The sequence below is a fragment of the Stegostoma tigrinum genome, unplaced genomic scaffold (assembly GCF_030684315.1).
Source record: "Stegostoma tigrinum isolate sSteTig4 unplaced genomic scaffold, sSteTig4.hap1 scaffold_392, whole genome shotgun sequence".
In the NCBI taxonomy this organism is placed as follows: domain Eukaryota; kingdom Metazoa; phylum Chordata; class Chondrichthyes; order Orectolobiformes; family Stegostomatidae; genus Stegostoma; species Stegostoma tigrinum.
Genome location: NW_026728320.1, coordinates 77501 through 85000, shown reverse-complemented (window position 1 = coordinate 85000; position 7500 = coordinate 77501).

The window sequence follows — 7500 nt, the reverse complement described above, 5'->3', positions numbered from 1 at the left end:
TTGGAAATCTGAGGAAAATGCCCGAAAATGAGGCCCCTCGGTCGGGAGGAGGAAGTCGAAAATCCCCGTGCCCGACGAGGGAAGTCAGTAACCAGAAGGAAAAACTTAGAAAAAAATTCTAAGTGTCAAAAAAAATTCTAAGTGTCAAAAAAAATTCTAAGTGTCAAAAAAAATTCTAAGTGTCAAAAAGAATTCTAAGTGTCAAAAAAATTCTAAGTGTCAAAAAAATTCTAAGTGTCAAAAAAAATTCTAAGTGTCAAAAAGAATTCTAAGTGTCAAAAAAAATTCTAAGTGTCAAAAAAAATTCTAAGTGTCAAAAAGAATTCTAAGTGTCAAAAAAATTCTAAGTGTCAAAAAAATTCTAAGTGTCAAAAAAAATTCTAAGTGTCAAAAAGAATTCTAAGTGTCAAAAAAAATTCTAAGTGTCAAAAAAAATTCTAAGTGTCAAAAAAAATTCTAAGTGTCAAAAAAAATTCTAAGTGTCAAAAAAAATTCTAAGTGTCAAAAAAAATTCTAAGTGTCAAAAAAATTCTAAGTGTCAAAAAAAATTCTAAGTGTCAAAAAAAATTCTAAGTGTCAAAAAAAATTCTAAGTGTCAAAAAAAATTCTAAGTGTCAAAAAAATTCTAAGTGTCAAAAAAAATTCTAAGTGTCAAAAAAAATTCTAAGTGTCAAAAAAAATTCTAAGTGTCAAAAAGAATTCTAAGTGTCAAAAAAAATTCTAAGTGTCAGAAAGGGAAATGAGTAACCAAGAAGAGAAATGAGTAACCAAGAAATCAGTAACCAACAGGAGAAATGAGTAACCAAGAAGAGAAATGAGTAACCAAGAAATCAGTAACCAACAGGAGAAATGAGTAACCAACGGGAGAAATGAGTAACCAACGGGAGAAATGAGTAACCAACGGGAGAAGTCAGTAACCAACGGGAGAAATCAGTAACCAAAGGGAGAAGTCAGTAACCAACGGGAGAAATCAGTAACCAACAAGAGAAATGAGTAACCAACGGGAGAAATCAGTAACCAAAGGGAGAAGTCAGTAACCAACGGGAGAAATCAGTAACCAAGCTTATTTTTGGTTGGTTACTGACTTCTCCGTTCAACTTGGAGCTGCCCTTGTGCACGATCAAGGAGGGGTATTATCCGCCACGGGGGCTTAATTTTCGCCTAAGGGGAGCGATTTGGAGGCCGTGGCCGGGTGAGGCGCGCCTCTCGAAGGGGAGGAATTTGAATTTCGGCTGCATTGAGGGTAGCTGCCCCGCTGTGGTGGTTTTTCGGAGCCTGAGCCCGAGCGGGGCGTCGGTTCCCGAGGTGGGCAGGAGTCGCTGTGCCCGTGAGGCTGCCTGGCCGAGTCGGAGTGCTGTGGGACGGCGGGGAGCGGGTTTTCCCGGGCGAGGGGGCGATCCCGAGGAAGGGGAGCGATTTGGAGGCCGTGGCCGGGTGAGGCGCGCCTTTCGGAGGGGAGGAATTTGAATTTCGGCTGCATTGAGGGTAGCTGCCCGCTGTTGTGGGTTTTCGGAGCCTGAGCCCGAGCGGGGCGTCGGTTCCCGAGGTGGGCAGGAGTCGCTGTGCCCGTGAGGCTGCCTGGCCGAGTCGGAGTGCTGTGGGACGGCGGGGAGCGGGTTTTCCCGGGCGAGGGGCCGATCCCGAGGAAGGGGAGCAGTTCCGAGGCCGTGGCCGGGTGAGGCGCGCCTTTCGGAGGGGAGGAGTTTGAATTTCGGCTGCATTGAGGGTAGCTGCCCCGCTGTGGTGGTTTTTCGGAGCCTGAGCCCGAGCGGGGCGTCGGTTCCCGAGGTGGGCAGGAGTCGCTGTGCCCGTGAGGCTGCCTGGCCGAGTCGGAGTGCTGTGGGACGGCGGGGAGCGGTTTTTCCCGGGCGAGGGGGCGACCCCGAGGAACTCGGCCGGCGGGGAGGCGTTCCGGCCCGGGCGAGGGGCGCGGACCCGACCGGAGACGTCCAAAACCTTGAAAGGGGTAAGCGGGAAAAGGTCAGCAAAGTGCCCGAAGCAGTAAGGCGAAAAAGCCGTCGGAACCTCCGAAAATGTCCAAAAGCGTGAAATCAGTAACCAGGAAAATGCATAAAAATGGCCAAAAGTGTGAAATCAGTAAGCAGGAAAAGTCGGGAAAAGTGTCTAAAAATGCTTGGAAATCTGAGGAAAATGCCCGAAAATGAGGCCCCTCGGTCGGGAGGAGGAAGTCGAAAATCCCCGTGCCCGACGAGGGAAGTCAGTAACCAGAAGGAAAAACTTAGAAAAAAATTCTAAGTGTCAAAAAAAATTCTAAGTGTCAAAAAAAATTCTAAGTGTCAAAAAAAATTCTAAGTGTCAAAAAGAATTCTAAGTGTCAAAAAAATTCTAAGTGTCAAAAAAATTCTAAGTGTCAAAAAAAATTCTAAGTGTCAAAAAGAATTCTAAGTGTCAAAAAAAATTCTAAGTGTCAAAAAAAATTCTAAGTGTCAAAAAAAATTCTAAGTGTCAAAAAAAATTCTAAGTGTCAAAAAAAATTCTAAGTGTCAAAAAAAATTCTAAGTGTCAAAAAAATTCTAAGTGTCAAAAAAAATTCTAAGTGTCAAAAAAAATTCTAAGTGTCAAAAAAAATTCTAAGTGTCAAAAAAAATTCTAAGTGTCAAAAAAATTCTAAGTGTCAAAAAAAATTCTAAGTGTCAAAAAAAATTCTAAGTGTCAAAAAAAATTCTAAGTGTCAAAAAGAATTCTAAGTGTCAAAAAAAATTCTAAGTGTCAGAAAGGGAAATGAGTAACCAAGAAGAGAAATGAGTAACCAAGAAATCAGTAACCAACAGGAGAAATGAGTAACCAAGAAGAGAAATGAGTAACCAAGAAATCAGTAACCAACAGGAGAAATGAGTAACCAACGGGAGAAATGAGTAACCAACGGGAGAAATGAGTAACCAACGGGAGAAGTCAGTAACCAACGGGAGAAATCAGTAACCAAAGGGAGAAGTCAGTAACCAACGGGAGAAATCAGTAACCAACAAGAGAAATGAGTAACCAACGGGAGAAATCAGTAACCAAAGGGAGAAGTCAGTAACCAACGGGAGAAATCAGTAACCAAGCTTATTTTTGGTTGGTTACTGACTTCTCCGTTCAACTTGGAGCTGCCCTTGTGCACGATCAAGGAGGGGTATTATCCGCCACGGGGGCTTAATTTTCGCCTAAGGGGAGCGATTTGGAGGCCGTGGCCGGGTGAGGCGCGCCTTTCGAAGGGGAGGGATTTGAATTTCGGCTGCATTGAGGGTAGCTGCCCGCTGTTGTGGGTTTTTGGAGCCTGAGCCCGTTCAACTTGGAGCTGCCCTTGTGCACGATCAAGGAGGGGTATTATCGGCCACGGGGGCTTAATTTTCGCCTAAGGGGAGCGATTTGGAGGCCGTGGCCGGGTGAGGCGCGCCTTTCGAAGGGGAGGGATTTGAATTTCGGCTGCATTGAGGGTAGCTGCCCGCTGTTGTGGGTTTTTGGAGCCTGAGCCCGTTCAACTTGGAGCTGCCCTTGTGCACGATCAAGGAGGGGTATTATCGGCCACGGGGGCTTAATTTTCGCCTAAGGGGAGCGATTTGGAGGCCGTGGCCGGGTGAGGCGCGCCTCTCGAAGGGGAGGGATTTGAATTTCGGCTGCATTGAGGGTAGCTGCCCGCTGTTGTGGGTTTTTGGAGCCTGAGCCCGTTCAACTTGGAGCTGCCCTTGTGCACGATCAAGGAGGGGTATTATCGGCCACGGGGGCTTAATTTTCGCCTAAGGGGAGCGATTTGGAGGCCGTGGCCGGGTGAGGCGCGCCTCTCGAAGGGGAGGGATTTGAATTTCGGCTGCATTGAGGGTAGCTGCCCGCTGTTGTGGGTTTTTGGAGCCTGAGCCCGAGCGGGGCGTCGGTTCCCGAGGTGGGCAGGAGTCGCTGTGCCCGTGAGGCTGCCTGGCCGAGTCGGAGTGCTGTGGGACGGCGGGGAGCGGGTTTTCCCGGGCGAGGGGCCGATCCCGAGGAAGGGGAGCAGTTCCGAGGCCGTGGCCGGGTGAGGCGCGCCTCTCGAAGGGGAGGAATTTGAATTTCGGCTGCATTGAGGGTAGCTGCCCCGCTGTGGTGGTTTTTCGGAGCCTGAGCCCGAGCGGGGCGTCGGTTCCCGAGGTGGGCAGGAGTCGCTGTGCCCGTGAGGCTGCCTGGCCGAGTCGGAGTGCTGTGGGACGGCGGGGAGCGGTTTTTCCCGGGCGAGGGGGCGACCCCGAGGAACTCGGCCGGCGGGGAGGCGTTCCGGCCCGGGCGAGGGGCGCGGACCCGACCGGAGACGTCCAAAACCTTGAAAGGGGTAAGCGGGAAAAGGTCAGCAAAGTGCCCGAAGCAGTAAGGCGAAAAAGCCGTCGGAACCTCCGAAAATGAGTAAAAGCCCGGAAGGAGTAAGGTGGAGAAGTCAGCAAAGTGCCCGAAATGTCCGAAGCAGTAAGGCGAAAAAGCCGTCGGAACCTCCGAAAATGAGTAAAAGCCCGGAAGGAGTAAGCGGGAAAAGTCAGCCAAGTGCCCGAAATGTCCGAAGCAGTAAGGCGAAAAAGCCGTCAGAACCTCCGAAAATGAGTAAAAGCCCGGAAGGAGTAAGCGGGAAAAGTCAGCCAAGTGCCCGAAATGTCCGAAGCAGTAAGGCGAAAAAGCCGTCAGAACCTCCGAAAATGAGTAAAAGCCCGGAAGGAGTAAGCGGGAAAAGTCAGCCAAGTGCCCGAAATGTCCGAAGCAGTAAGGCGAAAAAGCCGTCAGAACCTCCGAAAATGAGTAAAAGCCCGGAAGGAGTAAGCGGGAAAAGTCAGCCAAGTGCCCGAAATGTCCGAAGCAGTAAGGCGAAAAAGCCGTCAGAACCTCCGAAAATGAGTAAAAGCCCGGAAGGAGTAAGCGGGAAAAGTCAGCCAAGTGCCCGAAATGTCCGAAGCAGTAAGGCGAAAAAGCCGTCAGAACCTCCGAAAATGTCCAAAAGCGTGAAATCAGTAACCAGGAAAATGCTTAAAAATGGCCAAAAGTGTGAAATCAGTAAGCAGGAAAAGTCGGGAAAATGCATAAAAATGGCCAAAAGTGTGAAATCAGTAAGCAGGAAAAGTCGGGAAAATGCATAAAAATGGCCAAAAGTGTGAAATCAGTAAGCAGGAAAAGTCGGGAAAAGTGTCTAAAAATGCTTGGAAATCTGAGGAAAATGCCCGAAAATGAGGCCCCTCGGTCGGGAGGAGGAAGTCGAAAATCCCCGTGCCCGACGAGGGAAGTCAGTAACCAGAAGGAAAAACTTAGAAAAAAATTCTAAGTGTCAAAAAAAATTCTAAGTGTCAAAAAAATTCTAAGTGTCAAAAAAAATTCTAAGTGTCAAAAAAAATTCTAAGTGTCAAAAAAAATTCTAAGTGTCAAAAAAATTCTAAGTGTCAAAAAAAATTCTAAGTGTCAAAAAAATTCTAAGTGTCAAAAAAAATTCTAAGTGTCAAAAAAATTCTAAGTGTCAAAAAAATTCTAAGTGTCAAAAAAATTCTAAGTGTCAAAAAAAATTCTAAGTGTCAAAAAAAATTCTAAGTGTCAAAAAAAATTCTAAGTGTCAAAAAAATTCTAAGTGTCAAAAAAAATTCTAAGTGTCAAAAAAAATTCTAAGTGTCAGCGGAGGAAAGTCGGTGGGGAAGGGGAAAAATCCGAAAATCCACGCCGGGTTGGAGTTCCAGGGCCCCGCTGGAGGGGTGGGAATTCGCCCCGGCGCCTTGCCCCGTTGCAATAAAGTGTCCGCAGCCCGAAAACTTTAACTTTGAAAAATCACGGAAGTCGGCAAGGGGGACGATCCGAGTACCGTTTGCGGGCTTTCGGTGCCTCATCGTCGGACTGAAATTTCAAATTCGCCCCCAAAGTGCAACTCGTCATTTTCGGCCGGGGGGGTTGGCGGGGTACCCGGAGATTTTCGGGAACACGTTTTTTAGAACAAAATGGCGGCTCGGGACCACTTTGAGACAGGCCCGAGGAACGGTTCCAAAGACGGTGGGCGGCAATTTGGAACTCGTGTGCATGCCAAAGAGCTCTCGGAGGTCGGATTTTGAACACTTTGTCGAATTTTGAACACTTTGTCGAATTTTGAACACTTTGTCGAATTTTGAACACTTTGTCGAATTTCGAACACTTTGTCGAATTTTGAACACTTTGTCGAACATGCGAACACTTTGTCGAACTTTTGAACGCTAACAGTCGAACTTTTGAACGCTAATAGTCGAACTTTCGAACGCTTTGTCGAATTGTGAACATGTTGGCCGTGACATTCGACACTCGGGCGATTAAACACTCGATAATCCGCCCATTTTAAGTTCGACACTCGGGCGATTAAACACTCGATAATCCGCCCATTTTAAGTTCGACACTCGGGCGATTAAACACTCGATAATCCGCCCATTTTAAGTTCGACACACCTGGGCGATTAACACTCGATACTCTGAGCCCATGGTAAGTTCGACAGTCTGGCGATTTTTGTGTTCGATACTCTGAGCTGAATTAAGTTCGACAGTCTGGCGATTTTTGTGTTCGATACTCTGAGCTGAATTAAGTTCGACAGTCTGGCGATTTTTGTGTTCGATACTCAGTGCTGCTTTTAACTTCGACACTCTGGTGGCGATTTGTGTTCCTCGACACTTTGGCGGTTGTGTTCGACATAGTCTTGGCGACTTCCTACCAGACCTTCCGATCTCTTCGCGCCAGTTCTAACTGTCCAAGGCCTCCGGGCCCGAAACGTCGGAGGGCGGGCAAAGGCGGCGCAGCCCGGGGCCGTCGACCCGGAAACGGCCGTCCCCCCTCCGCGGGTAACCTCGTCCTGGCAGGCCAGGCAGGCTCGAGAGCCCGGTTCCCCCGGGAGTAGCACGGAAGGTAGCGGGCTGTCCCTTCGCCTGTGCTAGCCCGGAACAGTCGGCCGGTGTGTGCAGAGAGGGGGGGCCCAGGCGTGCGCCCCCCCGCACGCCCGGCGCGGGGCAGCGACGCGCCGGGACCGGCGAGCTCCCTCGATCGATGCGGCGGCACACGTCCGACGCGGGAGGCCCCTCGCCGTCCCCCCCTCCGCGGGTAACCTCGTCCTGGCAGGCCAGGCAGGCTCGAGAGCCCGGTTCCCCCGGGAGTAGCACGGAAGGTAGCGGGCTGTCCCTTCGCCTGTGCTAGCCCGGAACAGTCGGCCGGTGTGTGCAGAGAGGGGGGGCCCAGGCGTGCGCCCCCCCGCACGCCCGGCGCGGGGCAGCGACGCGCCGGGACCGGCGAGCTCCCTCGATCGATGCGGCGGCACACGTCCGACGCGGGAGGCCCCTCGGCGGGCCGGCTTTCCCCTCGAGGTGGCCGGTGCTTCAGGCTGAGCGGCGCCTCCACGCTCTCCCTGCCCACGCTGGGCAGGCGGACAGCCACTCCCCGAGAGGGTTCACGTCGGCGGCCGGGGCAGGCCTTCGCCCGGCCGCAGTGTGCCCACCCCCCGCCTCGACTCGTTCGTTTTCCCGGTCGAGACCGAGAAGCCGCCCGTTGGAGCGCCAG